The following is a 14722-nucleotide window of genomic DNA, read 5'->3' as shown; positions in this document are numbered from 1 at the left end:
AAAAGGTCTCCCTTAGTTAAAATTTTAGTCCACTGAAAAACAAATGAATTATTTCGGTCATCCTTTACTCATTACTTGGATTAGAGTTTAAATTTCTTTCTTTTAGGGAACAAATTTGAACATTTTGACAACCAATAACCACTTACAAAGTATTTGTTTGTCCTATTATAGATGTCATTTAACATTTTCAGAATATTGTCTTTTGTGTTCAACTGAAAAAAGAAACTTACAGTTGAAGTCAGAATTATTAGCCCCTCTTTGATTATTTTTTCTTTTTTAAATATTTCCCAAATGATGTTTAACAGAGCAAGAAGGTCTCATAATATTTTTTTCTTCTGGAGAAAATCTTATTTGTTTTATTTCAGCTAATATAATAGCAGTTTTAAATTTTTTGAAAACCATTTTAGGGACCAAAATTTTAACCCCTTTAAGCTATATATATATTTTTTTACAGTATACAGAACAAACCATCATCATACAATGACTTAATTAACCTGACCTTCCAAGCTAACCTACTTAACCTAGTTAAGCCTTTTTTAATGTCACTTTAAGCTGGATAGAAGTGTCTAGAATAAAATATTTTTAATGTCATCGTAATCATAAAATTGATTAGAAATGAGTTATCAAAACTATTATGTTTAGAAATGTGTTGAGAAAATCTCCTCTTTGTTAAACAGAAATTGGGGTGAAAAATAAAGAGGGGGGCTAATAATTCAGTGGGGCTAATAACTCCTAAGTGGGGCTAACAAGTAAATTGTTAATGTTTAATACTTTCAAAACTCATACTGGATTTATTGAGTAAACCGTGGACGTTTTTTATAATACATTCTAAAATATTATTATTGTATTAATGCTTTAGTTTTCTCACAAGTTACAGCCCTATTGAAGTTTTAACAAATACATGAATGGGTAATATTCATTTCTTATCGGCTTAGTCCCTTTATTAATCCGGGGTCGCCTCAGCGGAATGAACCGCCAACTTATTCAGCAAGTTTTTACGCAGCGGATGCCCTTCCAGCCGCAACCTATCTCTGGGAAACATCCATTCACACACACATTCATACACTACGGACATTTTAGCCTACCCAATTCACCTGTACCGCATGTCTTTGGATTGTGGGGGAAACAGGAGCACCCAGAGGAAACCCACGTGAATGCAGGGAGAACATGCAAACTCCACACAGAAATGCCAACTGAGCCAAGGTTTGAACCAGCAACCCAGCGACCTTCTTGCTGTGAGGCAACAGCACTACCTACTGCGCCACTGCCTCGCCATGAATAATATTATAATGTAAAAATATGTGAAATGAAAATCAGTTAAAATAAAACCAGTAATTTGGAAAACAAACTAGAGGATTTATGCTTAAATATCTCTGTTCACCGCATTTTTTTGTTTGTTTGTGCTATATTTTTTGTTAGGTTTGTTTTTGTTTTGTTAGTTTTGTTTTGTGTATTTTTGGTCTTTTGATTTTGGTTTAGTTCATTTTGTTTTGAGTTTTTGCTTTTTCTTTCATTTTTTAGGTTTTGTATTTGTGTGTGTGTTGTTTGTTTTGTATGATTTATATATAATCGGTTGCATTTTGTTTTTATTTTGTATTTGTATTATTTACATATAAATTGGTTTAGTTTTAGTAGTTTGTTTTTTTATTTTTTATTTTTGTGTTTTTGCTTTTTGTTTTCTTGTGTGAATTTGTTTTGGTTTTGTGTGCGAGATTTGTTTGTTTTGTGTGATTTATATATAATTTGGTTTATTTTTGGTAGTGTGTGCTTGGTTTAGTTCATTTTGTTGTGTAATTTTGTGTTTTTACTTTTTGTTTTCTTTTTGTGTGGTTTTGTTTTGTGTTTTTGTGTGGAATTTTTATATCATTTGGTTTATTTTGGTTAGGTTTTTTTTTTAGTTCTTTTTGCTTAGTATTTTTTTTTCTTTTTTTTTCTTTTTTTTTGGATTTGTTTTGGTTTTTGTTGGTGTGTGTGTGTGTGTGTGTGTGTGTGTGTGTGTGTGTGTGTGTGTTTTGTGCTTTGTTTTGGGTTTGTTTTTTTGTTTTTGCTGGCACATTTGGTACTTTATGGAAGTGAAAATACAAAGAACACTTCCTCTAGTTCGCAGCCTCCCTGCTGGTTTCCCCCCATGGGGAAGAAGACGAGCATGTTTTCAACACAAACACCATTAATAATCCTACCTGCGAGGTACATGACTCAAGAGTTCTCATAACGCAAGATTAAGATTCTCATAATGTGTGCCTGCAGTCAGTTAAGCTTCAGGCAGACTTCATTCACACTTTCAAGTGGTATGCTTCAAGTCTAGGAAAAAAAGTTTACTTTGAACTTATAATTATTACCAAGTATTGGGATGGTTTATCTAAGTGTTTTCTATAAATTTATATATATATATATTTAGCATTAGTGATTTATTTAGCTTGCTTACTGCAACATTTCCCCTAAATTTGCGCGGTAAAAAATATCACACAAGTTGCATCTTTACATCCATTGTCCGTCATAAACTGGAGTTGCTGTCACATCAATGTTTGCTTAATAAAGATGTGCAATTTTACTAATGGCTTCTAAAAATTTAGATTCTTTGGTCACACTTTATAATAAGGTTTCATTAGTTAATATATTTAGTTACGTGAACCAAGTATGTACAGCCTTTATTAACCATACTCTACCTGACAAAAGACTTGTTGTCAATCCCAGTTGTAAGAGCAACAAATATTAACTTGACTTCTAGTTGATCATTTGGAAAAGTGGCAGAAGGTAGATTTTTCCAACAAATCGTCTGTTGAACTGCATCCCAATCATTACAAATAATGCAGTAAACCTATTGGTTCCTGCATGGACCCAAGAATTTCACAAAAAATCAGTCAAGTTTGATGAAGGAAAAATCATGGTTCGTGGTTACATTCAGTATGAGGGTGTGCAAGAAATCTGCAGTGGATGGCAACATCAACAGCCTGAGGTATCAAGACATTTGTGTTGCCCATTACATTACAGACCACAGGAGAGGGCAAATTCTTCAGCAGGATAGCGCTCCTTTTCATACTTCAGCCTCCATATGAAAGTTCCTAAAAGCAAAGAAGGTCAAGGTGCTATAGGATTGGCCAGCCCAGTCACCAGAGATGAACTTTATTGAGCATGTCTAGGGTAAGATGGAGACATTGAAAATGAATCCAAAGAATCTTGATGAACTCAAGAGTCCTACAAGAAAATTTTCTTAGCCTTTCCAGATGATCTACTGTACATCATTTCTTATTTTGCTTTTGTCTAAGCAAAGTCAGACTTTACTGTCCTAATTAAATAATTAAAAATAAAGGCATGATCATATTTTATTTTGTAAAAATAGCGTAATCTAGAGGCCTTTGCCGTTCATATAATCCACTTTTGATACCAAATAATCAACTAGAAGTCAAGTTGTTAATTGTTGTTCCTAAAACTTGGAGAGGCGACTTCAGGAGTTCAGGATTTTCTAGTGCATTACTAAAATCCAAATTCATGCTTGTCAACATTAGGTAATGCACCATAAGTTAACATGAACTAACAGTGAACAGCTATATTTTCTTTATCTAACGTTAACTAACATTAATGCCGAGTTCAGACTGCATGATTTTCAAAGTAGTCGTGTCACAGATGTTTTCACACTGCACGACTAACTTTACTATAGGAAGAATCGCCGACAACTTCGTCCAAACTACGTCTCACAGCCAAAAACACGTAGTATATCTTTTGTTATTAACTACATAATGAGAAAGAAGCCTTTAATGGGGTAGAACATATTCATGTTTGCTCACCTGGGTTTAAAGAAAATTAGCCATTTCTCCTCAACGTTGATAATAAACTAATTTCTTTCTGTATGAAACGTCAAACAGACACAGTTGCTCCTGAGTCCTTTCAAACCTCCACTAGTTTTTCCTCCATTTCGTGGGTCCAAATGGCCTGCAGCAGGTATACACACACGCACACAAAAGTGAAAGCTGCTCTCTCATTGGCTGTAGGCGATGGCTGATGTTATTTTCAGTCAAAACTCAATTCACACGGCATGATTTGAATCGCCGACAGCTTCAGATATTTAGCATGCCAAATATCTCACTGGCATCGGCGACTCATCGGCGATTCTCTCAGATCGCGTCTTTGATAGTTCATACTGTGTGATTGTCATTCATGTGCACGAGCAGCGATTTGCCTGTGATTTCAGGCATTTGTCTGCAATTTTTCAAAACCTGTCGGCGAGCCAAAATCGGGGCTAAAATTACGCAGTCTGAACTAGGTATAACAATTACTGTAATAAATGTGTTGTTCATTGTTTGTTCATGTTAGTGAATGCATTAACCAATATAACCTTGTTGTAAAGTGTAACAGATTCTTTTTATACTGTATGCATCTAGTCAATTTCAATATATACAGTCTTACACATGCCTAGTAATTATGAGTAATTATTAAGGCTAAATATGTTATTTGTAATAGTCATAATCCTTGGTTATAAAACATGGGCAAGTTGACACATGAAGATTTACCCATTCTTCAACTTCCCTGTCCATTGATGGAATAGGAATTTTAAACGTGTCCTCTTATTCTGTTTCTAATAAAACATAGTTTTAGACTTGAGCAAATTTCTTTCTTTCTTGGAAGCAAATGGCATGGTGAAACCTCCTGTGAATTGCTGATGAAGGCACATATTTTTTAAAGCTTTTCAAGAAATCTCAGCGGATGCATTTGAGGGAACACATGAGCGCTCAAATAGAAAACAGAAAGCACAAGAATGTTTTACAAAATGCAGTCAAGGCATGCAATCCTCTGTCCTGCATCGTTGATTCACGAGGAACGCATAGGAGCGATCATAAACAGCAGATTGTAATTCATCTTACTGTACATTCATCTACAATCCAAGCAGCAAAAGCCCATTTGTGACTTGTGTAAGAATATTTAGATGATAAAACATATTATAATGAAATATATTTAAAAAAAAAAAAAAGATTTTTATTCTGGAAAAATCTAAAAGGTGCTGTATGTAAATTTTTGACTCCTCTAAAACATAAAAATACCATAATATGTTTGCAAGTGAACATTCTTGTTTATCTGAAAAACAGTTTTGAAGTCAGATATTCTGCTTTGAAAATGTTATTTCCATGCTGGAATCCTGTCTTTGTTTTGGTAATTGTAACCTGCTCAATGCCAATTTAGTCAATTATATTTCAACACCCGAGTTGCCTTGGTGGAAGACCGCGTATTTCATTCATTCATTCATTCATTCATTCAGAAAGGTTCTGAAAGCAAGAGTCCATAATCGAAATGCAACCTTCATTGGACAGCAACAGCCCCGAAATGAGACGCAGATTCAGTTTCATGTTATTATTTAGCAAATTATATAAATATTACGAACGTTAATATTAGGTGAGCAGGTGAAATTGTAACTGCGTGTCCTAACAACACGCTTTGTGATGAGATTTGCAGTGATAAGCTGTTTGCACCAGACAAAACGTGACAGAAACTTACAATACAGCCATTTAGAAGCGCAGACTATACACTCAATTGCGAAATGGTGAGGTTTGTAATCTAATTAATACATATTAACATTATTAAATGTAAATGCTGAATTTCTGATGTGTGTTTTGTTCTAAAGTTCAATTTCTAATGGTTTATTTTATTTTGAAAGATCTGAGGTAACCTGTCTGCTGCTGCTTTCAGTAATATGGCAATAACTGTCATGTAAAATGACATTCAAACTCACATTGTTAGCATTTACCACTGAATAAAGCACATGAGGTTTACCTGAGGTGATCATTGTCAGTTTTCTGTTATCACCTGTGAGAAATAGAAGCTGTTTCTAATATATCAATTTGAGGTGTTGGTTTGAACAAAAACACTAATTTTAATGTGAAAAACATTCCTTCTATCATGTGCCAATGCTTTTATTTAGAACACGGTTTAAATCACTCGCTCCTGTCATCAATCTGCATTATTTAATCCAGTAGAAATCCCCTCAAACGCACAGACTGTTCCCACAAAATTCTTGTATTGGAGGCTTGAAAGTCATGGCAAAGAATTAGCTTTGTTTCTAATGCTCTAATTTAGTTTGATCCTCACCTCTGTCAGGCGGATTGAATGTAGTTGGTGTAGAACAGCCTGCAGGACTCATTCCAGATGCACACGTTTCATGCTTGGACTTCTGATGTCTACACAGCTTCAGGCACATTTTAGCTCCAGTGCTGCGTAACTAAAGATTATGCAAAAATCCAGAAAAAGCCTCTGAAACCTTTACAGCGTTTATGCTAATCAGCTCATGACTTGACATTGAAGCCACTTCAAAGGCTCCGATAGCATCACGGCAGCCAGTGTGCTGTTCATGGGGGGATTTTTGAAGGGCTTGAGAGCAAAATATATTAAGGTTTTGTGTCCATCCAACAATTTTATGGCATTGTTATAATGATCTGTCTATATTTGTTGTAAAAATTGTTAATTTTTTTAGATTATTGTTTAATTGTTAGATCTTTTAAAATCCAAAGGCTCTTGATTCTTGTTTATTTTAATTAATTAATTAAGATTTCTGTAAAAACACCTGGTTTACTTGCCAAAACACAAACAAAAGAAATCTGTCCTAGCTAGTACTGAAAATTATATTGGACAGTAGGATTAGACAATACATTGGAAATTAAATTAAATAACATTTTTATATTATATTATATTATATTATATTATATTATATTATATTATATTATATTATATTATATTATATTATATTATATTATATTTGGACTGCATGATACTGGGAAAAATATGCACTATCCAATTATAATTAACATTTCTTTCTAGAAAAAAGTGTAGGTAATTTATTTATTTTGAGATATTAAAATAAACTGGTAAAATATATTTTTCAGATTTAACTAAGACTAATTCAGACAAAAAAAAAAACTGTCAAGTGACTAAACATTTAGTCTTTAAAACACTATGGGCTCTATTTAAACGATCTAGGCGCAAAGACTCCTGTGCGAATATTGCAAAAGTATTAAAGACGTGTCCAAATCCACTTTTGCTATTTTAAGGTTGGAAAAATAGTTTGCATTGTGGCGCATGATCTAACAGGGTTAAGCTTATTCTCTTAATGAGTTTTGGGTGTGTTTTGAGAATAAACCAAACAGAGTCTCATCTTCCATGCCCATGAGTCAGTTGCATCATGCCATGGCACATGTGCTATTTACATGGCTGATTTTGTAAGTGGAAAAACTGAGCGCTTCACTAGCAAGAAAAATGTTAAACAGACCATCCGCAGTATAAGGATAAAGAATGAGCCTCCTCATTTGACCTCTTGACTTTCTCTTTCTCTTAATTCACTTTTCTTGGATAAGGAAACTGTGTTGTAAGCACTCCACTGAAGACATCTATTAGCCTACTTAATTTTGTTTGTTAAGCACAAAGATTTGTTTCAAAACTATTTCTAAATTTAGTTCTAATTTCCAGGAAACGAATAAATGAACAATAATAACAAAGTGTATTCAAAAAAGTTTAGTTTTTTAGTTATACACAAACACGCATCCTATGCCCCATATGGTAAAAAACTTGATCGGTGGAGAAATCTAAGCTTGTTTTTATTAAAACAAATAAGGTGCTCAACAACGCTCTCTGCGTTGGACTTTAGACCTGCTTTCAGCTGGTCTATTGCACAGTCTATTTTAGTTCCTCAAAATTGTTGTGTTTGTCTGAAAATAGCAACACGTTGCAGCAAACATGTCTTGCACTTTATTGCGCTGGGTGTACGATATAGGGCCTAAAATAATTAGCCCTCTTGTGAATGTTTTATTCTTGTTGTTGATGTTTAACAGAGCAAAAACATTTCCACAGTATTTTGTAAAACATTTTTAATTTAGGAAGTCTTATGTTAATATAATTTATGTTTTAGTCTGGCTGGAATGAAATAAGTTTTTATTTTTTAAAAACATTTTTAAGGTCATTATTATTAGAATTTTTAAGATTAGTTTGTTTTTCGTTTGCCTACAGAAAAAAAAAAAAACACCTAACTTTCCTAGTAACATAATTATCCAATGTAAGCCTTTAAATGACATTTTAAGCTAAATACGGTGGTGTCTTGTAAACTAAGTTGACAAGTATTATGCCTAGTCTTCAAGGCAAAGACAAACTAAATTTATTATTTATTAGAAATTAGTTATTAAAACCTTATGTTTAAAAATGCGTTGAAAAAAATCTCAGTAAAGCTGCTCTTTGAGAATTTTTTTTTTTTTAAAGAATGAATATTTTACTGAGCACTAATAAATAATGTTGACTTGAGGCCAATTGACTGACAAACCTTTGCTTGAGTTAACTCCTCTTTAAATGAATTGGCACATGAGAGCCATTTGTTTTGCCAAGAACACAAGTTCAGGCACTTAGTGACTAAACCGGTCTCATCTTAACCATGTGACACTCCACTTAACCAAATGGCTGGTGATTCAGGATAGCTGTGCTTTAGGGGGGAAGGGCGCAACAGGGCAAGCATGAGTAATGAGAAAGCCCAGTGCGGTCTGTCCAGTCAATGGAGTTTTATTCTCGAAGGAGCGTTTAACCCCATTCACATCGATCAGACCTCGCAGGTCATTACTTATGCTTTATGTTACACAACTTATGTCTGCCTCCCAGCATCAGCAATAGATTTTGTTGAGTCATGTGGTTTTTTTTATTTATTATTTATTTGTTTGTAGTATAGACCAACCATTTGCTAAGAATAGAGGGTTTCTAGCAGATTGAGCTTGCTATTATAGAGGATAAAAGTTTTATTGACCCAGCGTTGATTGATTCATCCTCAGGTCAGATCTTGCTCAAGTCTGCACAATCTCTTCCCATCTCTCAGTAAAACTGTTATCTGAGATGTCTTTGTAGGATTTAATGCTTCAGACCTTGTAGATCTCACTACTGGCCTTTTTCTTTGTTTTATGGCTGGCATTTTGTGTTGACTTATTAATATATTATGTGACACTGCCACTGTGGGAATGCCTTTTCAGGTTTGTATGATATATTGATTTCAACAAATGTCCTGGTTCTCCAATCTGATTGGCTGATAGCTGTGTGATATTCTGTAATAACAGCACTCATACAGCCTCTTCACCCTTGTGTATTACTCCGCTTGTATGTTGTAGCGCTGTATTTATACCATAGTAATCTGCTAGTATTTGCTTTGCTTTGGCTTTTTCAGGGTTAACTATTGTGATCTCCCTATTGCAACCGAGAAATACTGGGAAATCTCTGTAGCATACCTGTCAACCCTCCCATTTTTTCTATTCTCCTGTATTTTACAGTTCTATCCCGCTATAATCCCGTGAAGGTATTTTCCTGTTTTTCCTCACATATTTTAAATTTTTCTATAAAGGGCGCCATTAAACATCAAGTAGCCGATACTTACTATACTCAACCCATACTGCCAAACCACCAGGAGACACACCTTGCTCTTAAATGTGAATGTGTTTTGTGCTTTTGCTTTATTTAGGCATGAAAACACTTTGAAATGAATATAAAAACGAAGCGATTCCCTTTCTTTACATTACAGGCACCATTGCTCCTTTGCAATCCTCAAGCAGTCAAGTAGTGGTTCGTAATTGTCAGACGCACTCCATAGTGATGTATACATGCTATTTCCAACACGGACTCCTTACACGCAATTTGAAGGGGAGTGAAAGTCTGGGTTTTGGGTGCGTGTTTGAACAGACATATACACATAACTAATCATAATAATAACATCTAAACATGTCGATCTTGATGGGTTTTCTTTCAAACACAACTAATTTTGTCCTAAATGAGCATAAATAGTTAAGAAAATAATCAAATGCTTTCATTATAGCGTTAGATGTGCTCATTTTAAAGTGACACCTCTAATCAAACTAATCAAATGAAACATCTAAATATGAGATTCATGGGCATATCACTTATTTTCACATCCTAACGTTGACAGGTATGCTCTGTAGACTGATGACATTTCATGCTGTTCAGCCTCAAATACTAGTTTTTAAGCAACAGCTTCTGCTGTTTTGACCATTAGCTGCAAATGTGAATGAATGTCGGAAGACAGTAGTTCTTCGTACAAAAGGATTTTGAGACTCTCTGTGTTTGATTTTCTTTTATATATACACGATTATGTCGTCAAACTGTTGTATAAATGCAATATCACACTCGTAACAGTGCGGTATGGTTTTATATCATCACTGGTGGAACACTAAGGCACTTGACCTGTGGTCTCAGGCCAAGTCACGCATTCCACCAGAGCCGATATACAGCCAAATCTCACTGCTACGAGTGTGATGTTGCTCATATATAGCAATATGTTAAGACAGTGCCATATCTCACTTTCCTTTCGACATTCTTTATAAGAAGTTGCCACAGTGGAATGAACTGCCAGTAAGGGAGTATTGTTTATTTCAATATACAATAAAAGTTTGATATGAGTGCATGTGGAGTATTGCTTGAAGTGCTCATTTTTGAGCATTTTGTTCACATATATAGTTTGAAGAGGTGACAGATATGGGTGATACTGTAAATACATGTGCTGCTAACACATCGTCTTCCTGTGCTGGTAAAAGTGTTTGAGATGTAAACTAACAACTAACATTTTTAAGTATATTCTCCATCTTTAAGTGTAGTTATTAAAGTAATTATATTTTGCTGTATGGGGTGTGTGAGCTTTGAGCCTTCTGTGTGTGAGTTTCCACTTAATTTCAGTAAACAAGTGTGGCTGTGAACACTAATAATTCAATAATTCTGACTGTAATATGCAGAGATATTTTTGTGGTCACACTTATGGCTGGACAATATGACAAAAATGTTGTATTTTCAATCAATTAGGTTTATTTTGACGACATGGAAATTTTTATTTTAAAAAAGCTACATTTTAGCGTATAAACTCAAAAATGCTTGTTTATGTGTGATTTTCTTTTTTTCTCACTTTATTTAGAACTTTGGAATGTACAAATATAATCATAGTATCCGCGGGGTCTTAAAAAGTATTAAAAGTTGATCAATCATTGTAGAGAAATTAAGGGCCCTTTAAAGTATTAAAGTCTTAAATGCTGTTTTGCAAGGGGGTATTCAGTTTTATATCATTTTTGATTATGCAAAGTATGGTTGTATGCTAGAGCATGCCTAAATTAAATCTGCGAATATCAGGATGCTCTGTAGTTTATCCAATCAATAAAATCCTGCTAGATTTGACATCTTGCTGCTTTTGTTTACTGCTGAAATCAAGGCATCACCATTATTTCTGCAGTTCTTTGGGCACATACCTGCTAAATTATCTACATTCAATAGATTTTTATTCAGTATATGAATAATGTTTTAGTTTAGGATTAGTTTCTTACATTAATAATTAGGAATTATACTGTAAGTTATAATCTTATCAGTGTTTCCGGTTGAAACCTAAAGTGGTTATAAGGTCTTAAAATGTATGGAAAGAGTCTTAAAAAAGGTCTTAAAATCTATTGACTTTCACTCTCTGATTCCTGTATATACTCTCTATAATATAAATACTAAATATAAACATATTAATGAAATATAAAACACCTTTCAAAATTGAATGACAGACGAATGAACACCATCACCAGCTAGGTAAAGAAAAGAAAAGAAAAGAAAAGAAAAGTAAAAAAAAAGAAAGAAAGAAGGTTTCCCAGAGATGGGTTGCGGCTGGAAGGGCATCCGCTGTGTAAAAACGTGCTGGATAAGTTGGCGGTTCATTCTGCTGTGATAATAAAAGGACAAAGCCGACAAGAAAATGAATGAAAAAAATGAAAGAAAGAAAGAAAGAAAGAACTTCATTGACTTTTTTCATGAGTATATGTTTTTATTATTCGTTTACTATTTAAAAAGGAAAATCACTTAATGCCAACAACACATTGTGTCCAAACTACTAACTTATTTCAACCTTCTTGGGGGAAAAAACGAACCTCAGCATCCACATAATTTCTCAGTGAAGTCACTGTTTTGTCTTGTTTTACTGTAAACTCGCAAGTAGCATTAGAATTGTTTACTACAAACAATATGGGAAATGTCCCACATAACACCGTCTAGTCATCCAGAGTCTGCTATGAGGGATTACACTGTGTATTTGTGTATTTAGTTAACGTTGCTCTCGCAGATTATCCAGATTTGCTGTGTTGTAGGAATGCTGGGAACTCCACTGAAACCTCTCTAATGGGTCACATGACCACAGCCTCAGGGGGGACGGCGAGGTGACATCTGCTTCCTGATCTGCACATTCAAGCCGCAACACGTCCCGAACAAACACCGCAGCATAAACCCAATAAATCTCACACAAAATAGCTGCTTGTTTATAAAAAATACAGCTAGGCTAAGCGACTGTCATTGGATTCAACTCAAGCGACTTCCTTCCTACGTTAAGCCACAGTGACAATGGCTTCTTCACATCCATGTAATTTGTGAATCTAAATACTTAGACTTTGATCGGAAAGCAATAAGACTGGCGAGCGCATGGAATGTGTCTTAAACGTACTCTAGCTGAAAGCTGCAAGGCCTGTCATGCGGTGAATAGCTCTTTGTTTGGCCGCAGAACCCCACTAAGCAGGGTGGCCGCTGATTGTGTGCTTTACAATGGAGTTGGGTGATATACTTGAGTGAGAGAGGGTGGGGAATGGGAATGAGTGGGATTCAGAACCCCCATTGGCTGCTTGCACTGTTACGCCATCTGGTGGTGAGGCAACAAGTTAAGAGAGTTTATCTAAAAATGAAAATGTTCTCGCTTTTACTTCTCTTCAAGCGGGTGTAAATATTTGATTTTCATTCTTCTATTGAGCGCAAAACAGATTTGGACGAATGTTGGGAACAGGTTGACAATGGTGAAAAATATGTGAGGGAGTTTTTTCAACATCCTTTAAAATATCTTTAGGATTCAACAGAAGGAAGAAGCAAAAGCAGGTTTGGAATCACTTAGTAAATAGTATTTTATTTATTTATTTTTTATTTTATTTTTAGCTAATTAATTTTTTTGGTCAGCTAAACCTTTAAGTGGGATGTTTTGGTTGTTCTCTAAAAGAAGGTAACTTTAATGAAAAATCTCAGTGGGTTTGTGGGGCAGCGTATGTTTATGACCCGAATACTATTTTTTTCTTTTCTTTTTTGTTTTTTTCTTCTGGTGGGTCAAAGCTGTTAGCACAATCGATTGGTTTTCATATCTGTTTTCCCAGGGCTGTTGTAGTAGCCCAACTGTGTGTTGAGTTTCACTGAGTGCTATTGATTGTCTGACCACTGTGTTTCTGTTTGGGGCTCTCACATGTGCAAAAACACTTGGACTAAATGGACTAAAGAATCTTCGTGGACAAAAAAAGCTTCTTGTTAACTGTTAACAGTTCAGGTGATTGGCTGTGAGTAGCTGTGTGCTTTAAGTTTTAGAGGTTATATTACACTTGCAGAAGTCAACACATCCCAGTCATCTTTACAGGTTAGGCTTTAAGACTTTTAAACAAGCAACTTTTAAAGGTATGAGCCATATTAAGTATATGCATTAATGCCCATATGCTGTATCGCTCAAATTAGGACTGCACGATTATTCGTAAAAAGATTGCAATCTTGATTCTACTCTATACATGATCTTAATTTAGCTTTTCTGTGATTTAGCAAATTATATTTTCAAGGTCAGGAGAGAAGCGTAAAGGTGGTCGCATAAGCCTTCACATTGTTTTATATACATTGCTCAGCAACATGGACACCTCCAAATGGTGTTAAAATTGTCACTTACTGTATTTATAAGGTATAGTTCACTGATGCACTGTTTGTTTACTACCAAGAGGACATTCAGAGCATTCATAGCGAACATTGTTGTGCATGAAATAAATGTTTAACAGTGTCAGTATAACTACTCTAGCCTATATAATGCAGGAGGGAATGATGAAAATGACAAATGTCTCATTTTACCTGTGAAAAAAATGTTCTAATAAGGTTATCAATGGCAAATGACATGCATATCTCAAACATAATAATTCAACTTCAGAATTATGAATAGTTGAATTCTTATATCATCACTTTACTGCTATTTAACAACCAAGACAAAATTTGAAGTGTGTTCAAGTCCACCATTTTAAGTCTATACAAATTGTAGCATTTTAATTTTAATTAGAAGTTTTTACTGGTTTCCTCTTAATATAACATGCAGTATCACACAAAATAACAAAATGCATACAGAATCATCCAATTTTTTATGATAATTTGATAAAGTTAAAGATACAGATAAAGGAAAAAGCAGTATTTTTTAAAATGTGTCAATTTAATGTAACTTTTTTGTCATAATTTTTGATCCCGATACCAAAAACCCAAAAACGATTGTCAAACTGAAGCTTAATTTATTTATTTTTTATGTGACCATAAAATTGATTTTAAAGGAATGCACTTCAGTGCTTCCCACATAGACTTTACAGGTATATTAATGGCTAGCCAAGTATATTTAGTGACACTTTTTTTACTATCATTATCATTCTTTTACACTTTTTTGTATCCACCCATTATAAACAAACATCCATGGTCGATAAAGAAGTGGAAAATCTCATTCTGTGCGTGCAAGAACTGTCAACCCTCCCACAGACACCCCACAGACCCAGAGAGACCAACAACATTTTGTGTACGGCGGGAGTAAAATGTACCAAAATGTTCAGTATTTGGTTTTGCTTCGGTTTCCTAAGCTGTCGTTAATTTTATGCGCACAAACACAAGAGCGAGAGAGACATCAAATAATTAATTCTTTAATCTA

The 14722-nt window shown here is 34.5% G+C and overlaps 1 protein-coding gene across 1 annotated transcript in view; it reads left to right on the top strand.

Moving 5' to 3' along the window:
• The window catches only part of ttyh3a (tweety family member 3a), a 125718-nt gene that overhangs the window by 39833 nt on the left and 71163 nt on the right, over positions 1-14722 (top strand). The gene's annotated exons all lie outside the window — the stretch shown is intronic.

The sequence above is a fragment of the Danio rerio genome, chromosome 3, assembly GCF_052040795.2.
Source record: "Danio rerio strain M-AB ecotype USA chromosome 3, GRCz13ab, whole genome shotgun sequence".
NCBI classification, from domain to species: domain Eukaryota; kingdom Metazoa; phylum Chordata; class Actinopteri; order Cypriniformes; family Danionidae; genus Danio; species Danio rerio.
The sequence above is the reverse complement of the archived record's forward strand: the minus strand, read 5'-3'. Positions and strand labels throughout refer to the sequence as shown.